Genomic DNA, 13,659 nt, shown 5'->3' with positions numbered 1-13,659 from the left:
CCCTCCACTCCGAAGAGTCTCAGAGCGGCTCACAATCTCCTTTACCTTCCTCCCCCACAACAGTCACCCTGTGAGGTGGGTGGGGCTGGAGAGGGCTCTCACAGCAGCTGCCCTTTCAAGGACAACCTCTGCCAGAGCTATGGCTGACCCAAGGCCATGCTAGCAGGTGCAAGTGGAGGAGTGGGGAATCAAACCCGGTTCTCCCAGATAAGAGTCTGCACACTTAACCACTACACCAAACCGGCTCTCCGGTTTGTATGTAGTATGATAGCTTCAGTTCAGTCATTTCAGATTCTAGAGGGAATTCAGGCTCCATTTGATTTGGAACCCACTGATTTGTTGTTTTGGTGTTGTATGGTATTCATAAAACTCTCCTCTAACACCACATTTCAAATGATTCCACTTTCTGTCAGCTTTCTTTATCATTCAACTTTCACACCCATACATAGTAATAAGGAATACTATAGTATGAATTATCTTTACCTTGGTCGCATGCAACACATCCTTACAATTAAAGATCTTTTCAACTTCCTTCATGGCTGCTGTATTCAGTCTCAGTCTCCTTCTGATTTCTTGGTTGCAATCTCCCTTGGTTGATGATAGAGCCAATTAATAGAAAACAATTTCAGTTTATTTATCATCAACCATTATTTTAAGTTCTGTCCTCTGCTGCTAACAGAAACAGCTCCCTGTCCTCCTCTAGGTGACAAATACTTAAAGACAGCAATCATGCTTCCCTCAATCTCCTCTTCTCCAGACTGAACATTCCCAAGTCCTTCAGCCACTCCTCATAGGGCTTGGTCTCCAGGCCCTGACCATTGTTGTTGCTCTCCTCTGCACCCACCTCCATCCTGTCCACAACCTTTGTGAAGTGAGGCTTCCAGAACTGCACACAGTACTCTAGGTGCAGCCTGACCAATGGGATAATGACATGTACAGCGTGATTATGACATGTTGCAATTTGGATGTTAGGTTAATTCCATCTTCTTTAAAATATTCTGCCCAGAAGGAATCTGTCATCGTTTAATCTCTGCTGTAAAGTTATTCAGTGCTTCATTCCCATCTTTTCTTTATTTTTCAGTATTCAGTTAATGTATTTCTGCATTGATCTTTCAGCATGCCTAACCTTGCTTTAAATCTCCCTTTGATTTCTTGGAGTTTGTGGAACATATGTCTTGTTCTTCCTTTTTTGTTCTCTTTTTTTTTACACTGGTTATTATAGTGGCTCTCTGCCTCCATGCTCAAGTCACTGGAATACTCCATTTAAACTTCTGATTCTATTTGTCACCTTTTACTTTTGCTTCTTGTCTATCTTTAGTAATGTTAAGAGTTACATCAGTTATCCATCGAGGCTTTTCTTTTCTTTTGGCCACAAGAATAATCTTTGCTGCACTACAGTTTATATGGGACACTTAGGTAGTTTAAAGCAATTGCCAAGTAGGCATTTCAGATCAAGGTTGGGGGAGAACAATTATCTACCCGCCCCCATTGTATTTCTGGTGCAAATCAGTTTCCTAAGTTGCTGTTTGCTTGGAATGGGAACACTGTATTTTTTCTCTCTCAAGGCATATAGCATGGGTTAGTGGTAAAAAATTGCTGACAGTTCAATACCGCCCCAGTGCCATGGCTGCAATCCAGTTCCCTTACCCATCCCAACTGACTGTTTTTTTTTCTTTTCAAGAGACTGGAGGATCATTCAGTCACAGATCTCCCTGCCTCTTCTCTATATAAGCCCCAAGGTAGGGCTGTATTCAAAATACACATTGCAGTACAGAATAGTGGCTGCAAATTTAATATGTACATGAGATGTCTGTTTTCTGCTTTGTTGCCAGTATGACCTGATCCAATGATTTGTTGTAGGTACAAATGGTCCACAGTAAATTTAGAGCTTCCTGATTGTTAGGCAGTCTTCATTGAATTAAGTGGAGGTGTGTGTCCAAAATGAATGAAGAATCCTGTTTATGAAGGATTTTAGTGCATGTGTTAGAAGTACAGGTGGCACAATAAACTGGGGTGATATGTATGTAGAGATGCAAGAGAAACTAAACTTTATTGCTAGTGGGGTGCAATGAAATTAGACCCAATGTGGTATAGTCAACAGAATTACAACTAACAGATGAGGGATCTGGTTTCACATTCCTGCTGCACTCATTTGATGGCATTGGGCAGTCACTGTCTCTTAATCTAACGTCTCAGGATTATTGTGAGTATAAAATTAAAATGAGGGAAATCACCCTTGGAAGACTTGTTTCCATGCCAACATAGGGCACTGCTTTATTGAAGAACCTTCTTGTGAAAAATAGTCACAACCAAAGAGTTTGTATTGTTGTGCTGCGGTGAAAATGTCTCCATTTTCAATTAAATAAATATCAATGATGTGTACTCGGCCTTCTGATTAAAATGGAAGATGACAACAAAGTCTTGCATATATTGCTCCTACAAATTAATATTGTGATGTGTGTCAAATATTCTTTTTCATATATTAATTTTGGTATTCTTCTTAAAGTGCAGCTGTGTTGTTTGTACTGAAGGGCAGATTTTAATGGGAAACTACCAAGTTCAGAAGGTCAGTCTGGCAGTTTGTATTCTTTGCATGTGTATGGGATGCGCTCTACATCTGTTCAAATCTGAGGCAGGCCAAACATCCCTAAGATATACTTCTTAACAAAAGAACTTCAGAAGATCTGCCAACTATTCATCTAGTCTAGCAGTGTCTTCGCCCCCAGTAGTTGTTCCATAGCCACTGGTATTCAGAAGTACACTGTCTCCAAATATGGGTGTTCTGTGTAGCCAATGTTGCTTGGCAGACCTATCTGCCATGAATTGATTAATCCATAATCTAAGACAAATTAATTATGGATTTTATGAAGAAGCATTTCCTTTAGGCTGTGCTGAATGTACTGCTACCTAAATTGGTTATTAAATAATATGTGGGGGGATTAGCTTAGTGAGAGGTGGGTAACATGAGATCTTTTCACTTGTGTATACCAGGATTTTTCACTCAGAGCACTCTGAAATAAACCTGGGAGAAGTTCAGTTTTATTGAAAAATAACAAAAGGGCGCACACAGAAAATGCACTAGAACACAGAGTTGGCTAAGAAATACAGGGTAGAAAAGGGGAATAGATTTTGGGAAGAGGCCATATTTACCAGTCTTGAAGATTCAGGTCTGAGGAGGAGAGACAAATGACTAGCGCTTTGTAGAGCCTACACGCATGTGTAGGTTTGACATTCACACAATGGAGATGGGTTCTTGTATTTATAGGAAAAATGTACCCTAAGGCAATATTTATTTTATTTATTTATTTATTTATATTTATATTTATTTATATTGGGATTTATACCCCGCCCTTCGCACCGAAGTGTCTCAGGGCGGCTTACAACATGATAATACAAATACTACAATTTAAAACACTTACAAGTAAAATTAAAACCATAAATTAATAAAAGCAAGATAGATAAAAACCGGCGGTCTACAGATGCATTTTGTTCCATCCAAAAGATTTCCTTGTCAGTCAGTATTATAGGCCTGCCGGAAGAGGGCTGTCTTACAGGCAGGTTTACCTCAGGTTTACCTCAATGTGTTTTCAGGAAGATTCCCAGAAACTTAGACAAATGGTTCATGATTTTTCCAGAGGGAGATCAAAGTATTGAGTGTACCGTGATAGCCCTCCTGGATCTAGAATATAGCAGTTGATGGACCAAAATGCAGGAAAGATGCTTCCAGGTGCTATGAATATAACAAAGATGTGCATGCCAAGAGGGGAAGCCAGTACTGAGGGTGAAAGAGGTACCATTGAACTGTGGTGCTGCTTTCTTGAGAAATCCATCATAAAATATGCATTCCCTGTAGGCAGGAGAGATCTATTTGCAGTTCAGACCCTGCATTCAATTCGTGTTTCCCAGGCTAATGTTCTGCTTCACATGCCTTGTTGGAGTCATTTCTAGGCTAGGCAGTATGCTTTAGATTTAATATCTATCTGCAGTGATATTAATAGCGTATGGGCTTCTTCTCTGGATGCCAATTTACCTATTTTTAGGAGAGAGCTGACTGAACATAAGAACATAACAGAAGCCATTCAGGCCATGGCCCATCCAGTCCAGCACTCTGTCACACAGTGGCAAAAATAAATCGTGTGCCATCAGGAGATCCACCTGTCGGACCAGGACACTAGAAGCCCTCCCACTGCCCCCTTCCCCCAGCATCAGGAATACAGAGCATCACTTGCCCCAGACAGAGAGTTCCATCTATACCTTGTGGCTAATAGCCACTGAAGGACCACTGCTCCATATTAGGGATGTGCATTCGGTTCGGCCGAACCGTATTTACAGCCGAATCACCACTGATTCGGCTGTATACGGAATAGGCTGCAGCCGATCCCTATAGGCGCCCATTATACAGCAGCCGAATACGGCTGTCAATTCAAAAGGTGGGAAAGTAGCTTCTGCAGCCTCAAAGGAGCTGCTTGCGTACTTTCCCGCCTTTAGTTGCCTTTTCCATAGCCTCCCTGAGATCAGGGAGGGGGGGAAGGGGGAAGAGGAGCCCCAGCAGCCAATCCAAAGCATGCATTTACAAAATGCATTGCAAATGCATGCTTTGCAGGGCTTTTTAAGGAGTCTTCCTGGCTGGACTCCTCCATTGCTGCTTTGTTGGTTGGTGTGAGAGATTGTGCTGCTGGCTGGCTGGCCCTTGGCTTCAGCTGTTGCCTGCTGCTCTCTCACTCACCTTACCAGACTTCCCTGGACTAGAGAAGACAAGGTAAGACAGTATTGGGGTTCTTGTTTTTATTTATTGTTGGTAAAAGGACTTTTTAAGACTCAAAGTCCCTTTACTTATCCAGATTTGGGTGGTGGTGGTCGTGGGGTAGCTTATTTGGGGTTAGGGGGTTAGGGGTTTCTGCTTAGGGAGGGGGCCTGGGGTGGGGGGGGGTAGCCAATTTGCCCATATCTTAATTTAGTGAGAGGACTTTTAAAAGTGCAGTGTCCTTTTACTTCTCCTGATTTGGGTGGCTTGGATTTCTTGGGGTTAGGGTGAAGGGGTTTTTTTTGGGGGGGAGGGGTTGGCAAAGTTCCTGTATTGTTAAAAGTTAATTTTTTTACTGTTTTAAAAGTATTCAGTGTTTGATTTGTTGCTGCTGTGTTGTGCTGCTGCTGCTGCTGTTACTAATTTCCATTGTTTAAAAGGCCACTTTTGTCCCCCTTTTCCTGGTTCTGGTTTTGGGGGGGGGGGTGTTGTTGACTGATTTGGCCTGAGCTTTCTTATTGGTGAAAAGGCCACTTTTTTAACACTTGGCCTTTTGTGATACTGCTGGTTTTGTTTTGGTTTTTTTTAAATTACCTCTGGTTGGTGTGGGGGTTGGCGAGGGTGTGTGTGGGCTGGGTCACTTTCTTGTTTTTATAGAGTAGATTGTGTGTTCTGTGGCAGGGAAGCTGGCACCTGGGTGAGAGACCCAGAACCAGCAGGCTTGTTGTGGTTGGCCAGCTCTCCCCGTGTTGTTTGGGGCAATAGGGTGGCCAGATCGTCCCGACCACCCGGGAAAGTCCCGCTCCTGCCTCCAAATTCCCGCCTCCCAGGCTGGCTATCCCGGGACCATTAGAAGTCCCGGTTTAGCCAGCGAGAGGAGCCGGCGGGCTGCGCGGGCGGGCAGGAAAGGCGACGAGTGAGCCAGCGAGCGTCCCTGCACGTGCGCGTGGCGATTGGCGGCGGGGCCAGGAGAGTGGGCATGCACGGGGCCACATCGCAGGAGGGAGGGCGGGGCAGCCGCAGCCTGGCTCGCCAAGCACTGCAGGTGAGCGGGAGGCCGGGCGGGACTCCTCCTGCTGCTGCTGCCGCCGCTGGCGGGCCCGGGTGCCCCGGGGAGGGTGGTGAGGCCGGCGGAGGCATGCACTCAGCCCCGCAGCCAGCCCTGCCCGGACGCCGGCTCAAGCTGGGAGGCCGAGGCGCCCCGCCCCGCCTCCCTGCAGGCCCGGAGGCCTGGCTGCGGCTGCCCCGCCGAGGGGGGAGGGGGTCTGAGCGGCTCCCTCTTCCCTGCCCGGACGCCGGCTCAAGCTGGGAGGCCGAGGCGCCCCGCCCTCCCTGCAGGCCCGGCAGCCTGGCTGCAGCTGCCCCTCCCTCCCTCCCTCCCTTCCTCCCTCCCTCCTTTCTGCCTTCCTCCCTCCTTCCTCAGACCCCCTCCCTCCTCAGCGGGGCAGCCACAGCCAGGCCGCCGGCTCAAACTCGGAGGCCGAGGCGCCCCGCCCTCCCTGCAGGCCCGGCGGCCTGGCTGCGGCTGTCCCGCCGAGGGGGGAGGGGGTCCGAGTGGCTCCCTCTTACCTGGCCGCCAGGGCGCTCTGGCCAGCAGCACCAGCACCAGCCGCCGCATCGCCGTCCGCCGCCTCCTGCTAGTCCTCGCGCTGCTGCTGCGCCTCCTGGCCAGCCCGCGTGCCCGCCCGCCCGGAGGTAAGCCCTGCGAGACGATAAGCCCCCCCAGGCAGGCAGGCAGGCAGGGAGCCGAAAGCGGGGGGCGGCTGGCGGGAGGGGGCGGCCGGCCTTCCTTCCTCCCTTCCCTCCCTCCTTCCTTCCCTCCTTCCTTCTTCCCTTCCTTCCTTCCCTCCTTCCTTTCTTCCTTCCTCCCTCCCTCCTTCCTTCCCTCCCTCCTTCCTCCCTCCCTTCCTTCCTTCCTTCCTCCCTTCCCTCCCTCCTTCCTTCCCTCCCTCCTTCCTTTCTTCCTTCCTTCCTCCCTCCCTTCCCTCCCTCCTTCCTCCCTTCCCTCCCTCCTTCCTCCCTTCCTTCCCTCCTTCCTTTCTTCCTCCCTTCCCTCCCTCCTTCCTTCCTCCCTTCCTTCCCTCCCTCCCTCCTTCCTTTCTTCATCCCTCCTTCCTTCCTTCCTCCCTTCCCTCCCTCCCTCCCTCCTTCCTTTCTTACCGTCTGTGTTTAATAGGCAAGTGTCCACCCCCGTTTGCTCTGTTGGCTCTATCTGCGCCACCTTCATCACTTTCGGGGTGTGGATCCCCCAGTGGGGTGGGCTCCCGACTCCCTCCGCTGGCTGTTTCTGATAGCCCTGCGCCCCTCTTTCATTTGATATGTGTCCCGTGCGGGTGCCACCCTCACGCCGGGAGATGCCACAAAATGAGCCCCCTTGAGGCTTATGGCGGCAGGGCTCGGGGGAAGCGAGCTAGACTGCTGTTCTTTTGAGGGGTTATAGAGTGTTTCGAGCCCGTCCCTGTGGCATCGGTCCCATCGTTGTGGGACCCAGGGGGCCGGCGCAGCGGCCCGCCGAAGCAGCCTGTCACTAATAACACAGGTCGAGATGCAGGACAGGAACCCGGAAGTGACTGACAGGCTGCTTCAGCAGGCCCCCACTGGGGGATCCACACCCCGAAAGTGATGAAGGTGGCGCAAAAACAGTGGCCCAAAAACTAGGGGCTATCAGGAGGTCCAGTAGTGGGGGCAGTTTTATTTAACTTTATTTCCCCCTTTCCTTCTCTATAAATAATCTTGGTGTTTCCGGCAGTGGCATTTGGGGAAATGACGTCACAGGAAGTGACGTCACTTCCTGCTTCCGGCAGGTGGCGCGGGGGGAATGATGTCACAGGAAGTGATGTCACTTCCTGTTTCCGGCGGTGGCATGCCGGCACCGGAAGTGACGTCACTTCCTGCTTCCGGCAGGTGGCGCGGGGGGGATGATGTCACAGGAAGTGACGTTACTTCCTGCTTCCAGCAGGTGGCGCGCGGGGGGGATGATGTCACAGGAAGTGATGTCACTTCCTGCTTCCAGCGGTGGCATGATGTCACCGGAAGTGCCGTCACCAGAAGTGACATCACTTCCTGCTTCCGGCAGGCGGCGCTGGGAAAATGATGTCACAGAAAGTGATGCCACTTCCTGCTTCCGGCAGTGGCGTGACGTCACTAGAAGTGACGTCACTTCCTTTTTCCGGCAGGTGGCGCGGGGGAAATGATGTCACAGGAAGTGATGCCACTTCGTGTTTCCGGCGGTGGCGTGACGTCACCAGAAGTGACGTCACTTCCTGTTTCCGGCGGTGGCATGACGTCACCCCAAGTGACGTCACTTCCTGCTTCCGGCGGAACGCGCGCTGCGCGCGCACACACACATCATTCCCCCCCCTCAAGGTGTCCCTGGCTGGCCTGCAGATATTATGGCCACCCTAGGGGCAGGGCTGGAGAGCTGGCATCTGTAGATTGTGTGTTCTCTGGCAGGGAAGCTGGCACCTGGGTGAGAGACCCAGAACCAGCAGGCTTGTTGTGGTTGGCCAGCTCTCCCTGTGTTGTTTGGGGCAGGGCTGGAGAGCTGGCATCTGGCTTTGGTGCAGACCTTGAGCAGATTGTGTTTTGTGTGGCAGTGACGTTGGCAACTGGGTTTATATTGGTTCCAGGCCTGCACTGCAGGGTTCATAGAGTAGATAGAGGGATGGCCCATAGGGTATAATGATGGAATAGGGGCACCCTCTTTGGGTGCCCCTGGAATGGGATCCCCTGGCCCAATCTTTTTGGGACTTGGGGGGGTTGGAGGGGAGAGTCCCCTGCAGGTCCCCTGCAAATTTGGGGGCTCTCCCTCAAACCCCCTCCCCTCCAGTGGCTTCAAATATACCCTATTTGCCATTGATTTCAATGGCCCATAGGGTATAATAGGGCCGTATATTCGGAAATAGCCGCACATCTACCGTATATGCGGCTATTCCGAATGCGGTATTCAGGAGTATACGGGGATTCCGAATCCCCCCCCCCGTATACTTCCGAATCCGTGTAAATCCGAATTTTTTTTTTTGCACATCCCTACTCCATATGTTTATCCAATCTCCTCTTGAAGCCATCTATGCTTGCAGCCACCCCCACCTCCTGTGGCAGTGAATTCCATGTGTTAATCACCCTTTGGGTGAAGAAGTACTTTCTTCTATCCATTCTAACCTGACTGCTCAGCAATTTCAATGAGCGTCCACGAAAGGGAGAAAAGTACTTATTTCTCTACCTTCTTTATCCCATGCATAATCTTGTAAACCTCCATCATGTCACCCCTCAGTTGACATTTCTCCAAACTAAAGAGCCCCAAGTGCTTTAACCTTTCTTCATAGGGAAAGTGTTCCAACCCTTTAATCATTCTAGTTGCCCTTTTCTGCACTTTTTCCAATGCTATAATATCTTTTTTGTGGTGTGGTAACCGGAATTGTACACATTACTCCAAATGAGGCTGCATCATCAATTTATACAAGGGCAATATGATTTCTCTTCAGTTTCCTTCCCAATAATCCCCAGCATAGTGTTGGCCTTTTTTATTGCAGTACACACTGTCTCAACATTTTCAGTGAGTTATCTACGATAACAGACGGTGGCTCAGTGGTAGAGCATCTGCTTGGGAAGCAGAAGGTCCCAGGTTCAATCCCCGGCATCTCCAAAATAGGGTCCAGGCAAATAGGTGTGAAAAACGTCAGCTTGAGACCCTGGGGAGCCGCTGCCAGTCTGAGAAGACAATACTGACTTTGATGGACCAAGGGTCTGATTCAGTATAAGGCAGCTTCATATCTTCATATGTTCAACAGTACTATCTATCCAACTCCATTGTATGCTTGCAATTCTTTCGTTATCTTTTTTTCCCCCTTAAGCCCCAAATAGTTTGCTTTTTCCTTGCAGGGAAGGTGCTCCAACATCTTGCTCAATAATCCTTTTGCAATAAGGGCTAAGATAGATGTGATGGCAGCACACATTTCTAACAAAAGAGCTTAACAAGAACTCTTCCAGGTACTAAATCAACCAAAACTCCGTCAAATCCAGCATTCTGTTTTTCCTGCCTGGTTGTTCCTGGAAATCAAAAGCCTCTCCCTGTTATTGGTTCTGTGTTTGAATTAGTCATATAGAGGGGGCAGTATGGATTGAGAAGTGCCTGATTTTTAAAAGCAAAAATGGCATGTTGGAGAAGAAGCCTCTGAAGTTTTATTCACATTAGTCTGCCTTCCTCAGAAACGTTCCTTCTCAGTTAAGCTCCAGTGAAAGAAGTGGGCTCAACTGGGAAAAGACCAGTTGTGCAGAAGGGGCAGAACAGTAGATAGCATGTATGATAGATCCACTTTTGCTTCTAAAACCATAGAAGTGTACCGTTAGGTACAGTTTGGCCCAGAGTGTCACAGAAACAACTATTAGTTGAATGTCTTTTATTCTTCATGTTTACTTTTTCTCAGCTTTTGGCTGTTTTGAAGAACAACCTAAATGTTTCTGAATTGTTTCAAAATCACCTCTCTGACACTATCAATTGCTATACAGTATGTCACAGAAGTGAGTACACTCCCTCATATTTAGTAAATATTTAAGTATATCTTTTCATATGACAACACTGAAGAAATGACACTTGGCTACAATGTAAAGTACTGAGTCTACACTACCTTTGTATAACAGTGTAAATGTGCTATCCCCTCAAAATTACGCAGCACACAGCCATTAATGTCTAAACTGCTGGCAACGAAAGTGAGGACACCCCTAAGTGATAATGTCCAAGTGGGGCCCAAGTAGCTGATTTCCCTCTTTGTCATGTGTCTCGTTAGTGGAACAAGGTATCAGGTGTGAAGGGGGAGCAGGTTATCGCTCTCATTCCCTCATACTGGTCACTGGAAGTTCCACAGGGCACCTCATGGCAATGAACTCTCTGAACTGAAAAAACGAATTGTTGCTCTACATAAAGATGGCCTAGGCTATAAGAAGATTGCCGAGACCCTGAAACTGAGCTGCAGCACAGTGGCCAAGACCTTACAGTGGTTTAACAGGACAGGTTCCACTCAGAACAGGCCTCGCCATGGTCGACCAAAGAAGTTGAGTGCCCGTACTCAGCGTCATATCCAGAGGTTGGCTTTGGTACTCAGCGTCATATCCAGAGGTTGGCTTTGGGAAATAGACGTATGAGTGCTACCAGCACTGCTACAGAGGTTGAAGGGGGGGGGGGGGGATCAGCCTGTTAGTGATCAGACCATATGCCGCTCCAAATTGGTCTGCAGGGCTGTCGTCCCAGAAGGAAGCCTCTTCTAAAGATGATGCACAAGAAAGCCTGCAAACGGTTTGCTGCAGACAAAGGACATGGATTTCTGGAACCATGTCCTGCAGTCCGATGAGACCAAGATAAACTTATTTGGTTCAGATGGTGTCAAGTGTGTGTGGCGGCAACCAGATGAGAAGTACAAAGACAAGTGTGTCTTGCCTACAGTCAAGCATGGTGGTGGGAATGTCATGGTCTGGGGCTGCATGAGTGCTGCCGGCACTGGGGAGCTACAGTTCATTGAGGGAACCATGAATGCCAATATGTACTGTGACATACTGAAGCAGAGCATGATCCCCTCCTTTTGGAGACTGGGCCACAGGGCAATATTCCAACTTGATAACAACCCCAAACACACCTCCAAAACAACCACTGCCTTGCTAAAGAAGCTGAGGGTAAAGGTGCTGGACTGGCCAAGCATGTCTCCAGACCTAAACCCTATTGAGCATCTGTGGGGCATCCTGAAACAGAAGGTGGAGGTGTGCAAGGTCTCTAACATCCCCCAGCTACGTGACGTCATGGAGGAGTGGAAGAGGATTCCAGTGGCAACCTGTGAAGCTCTGGTGAACTCTATGCCCAAGAGGGTTAAGACAGTGCTAGAAAATAACAGGGGCCACACAAAATATTAACACTTTGGGCCCCATTTGGACATTATCACTTAGGGGTGTACTCACTTTTGTTGCCAACAGTTTAGACATCAATGGCTGTGTGCTGCATAATTTTGAGGGGACAGCACATTTACAGTGTTATACAAGCTGTAGACTCACTGCTTTACATGGTAGCCAAGTATCATTTCTTCAGTGTTGTCACATGAAAAGATATACTTAAATATTTACAAAATGTGAGAGGGTGTACTCACTTCTGTGACATACTGTATGTGCACTTACAGCAGAGTAACTCCCAAAATAGGGTATGTTTTTCCTTTGAGCAACTTAAATTGATTCATGATTGGCAAGTATGCTAAGAGGAGGTTTGCTTTTCTTGTGGAATTACCGTGGAAACATAACTTCCATTAGATTTAGGTATCTTGGCCTGCTTAATAACAGTTTTCACATCTAGCTATATCCATTTTAGCTGTGTTAGCATACTATTTTTAAATGTTTAATCTTATGCTGCCCTCTATAAATCTTGTATTTCCCTTCTCTTGCCCTAAATTATATTAATGTGTTCTGGTTTACTGTTCTAACTGCTTGATCACAATGTATCTGAGCAGAGAATGTTGTGGTGATTGGAAAAGTAGCTAAAGTAAACTGATCCATAGATTTTAGGTCCTTCTAGATATTACCCGGCCTTCAGAGTATTTTGCATGGAAAAGTTAAAATAAATGCTGTATCTTGTGGTGCACTAATTACCTTCTCCTAGTGGGGAGAATGAAAAACAGAGACCTGAGACCTTCTGCCAGTCTTACTTCAACGGAACAATCCTTAGGTCTACTCAGAGTTCTATACAGATTGAGTGGAGCTTACTCTCAGGAAAGTGTTTTTGGGATCGTACTATGTGTGGGTTTATAGGGACCAAGCATCTGAACTGTCCCTGTTCCAATGGTTGGAGTTAACAAGTCCTTTCTGTTGCCTGGATATAAATGTGGTAGCCTGCATTTAGCATCAGTGTGAAACTTGATAAGCTGCTGCTTCATTTTAAAGTCATCCTGGGGCTGCGTCTTGGTGTGAAGAGTATATTGACTCAATTAAATCAGCCAGTACTTGAATCTGTGAGAATTACATATAATTAAAGTCATGTTTCTTCCCTATTGCTTGTGTTTGTTTAATATTAAGAGCCCTTTGCCAATTGTAAAACATTCAGCTGTTTTATCCCATATTCATTTCAAAAGCTTTATATGCTGGGTATTTTGAGCTGTTGTTGCAGTTAATTCCAGATGGTAGTTGTGCTGTAAGAGCAAAATAAAATAAAAATCTACCGGCATTTTAAAGACTAAAAAAATCATTCCAGCATAAGTGTCTTTATGGATGTTGGCCTTATGGATGTTGGCTTCATGCTTCTGATGCATCAAGAACACTTATGCAGGAATGAATTCATTTAGTCTAAATTGCCATTGGACTCATGTTTTATTTCATTGTGGTTGTGTTATAGCATCTCAAATATCACAGCATTAGTCCAGGGCTGAACCTATGGCATTTAATTCAGCTCATACACTGTCCATATAGGCAGTAAAAGGTCTCTGTTATATGATAAGGTCACCATCATTAATTTTTAAATTACAAGGAAAGACTTTCCAGTTTGTGATGGTCATTATTGCAATATTATGTGTTGTGGATCCTGCCTTTGCATAGAATGAACTGAGATCTTAATTAGAACTTTGACAAGCCCTCTCTGATAAAATGATGAGATTATTCGTAATTGATGTCACAATCAATTACCATTTAGTTCATCACAAGCCTACTAACAGGTCTAGCCTTAGTACTGGCCCCAGGATGTTGATGAGTGTGTGGCTGCCCCGTTCATGCTGTTACCGCGACAGCAGGGCAGATTTTCAGTCAACATCCTAACGACCTCTTTTGAAGTCTATTAAATAAATGACCCTGTCACATTGGTCTAACCTCTTACATCTTCATTTGGGTGCTTTTTGTTGCAATATAGTGTTTTTGGAGTATATGAAAGAATAGATACTTGGATTTTCCCCCCT

General features: G+C 47.0%; 1 protein-coding gene across 1 annotated transcript in view; it reads left to right on the top strand.

The window, feature by feature from the left end:
- IMMP1L (inner mitochondrial membrane peptidase subunit 1) overlaps positions 1-13,659 on the top strand; it is a 113,757-nt gene that overhangs the window by 97,028 nt on the left and 3,070 nt on the right. The window lies entirely within an intron of this gene.

Source organism: Heteronotia binoei, chromosome 21 (genome assembly GCF_032191835.1).
Source record: "Heteronotia binoei isolate CCM8104 ecotype False Entrance Well chromosome 21, APGP_CSIRO_Hbin_v1, whole genome shotgun sequence".
In the NCBI taxonomy this organism is placed as follows: domain Eukaryota; kingdom Metazoa; phylum Chordata; class Lepidosauria; order Squamata; family Gekkonidae; genus Heteronotia; species Heteronotia binoei.
The sequence above is the reverse complement of the archived record's forward strand: the minus strand, read 5'-3'. Positions and strand labels throughout refer to the sequence as shown.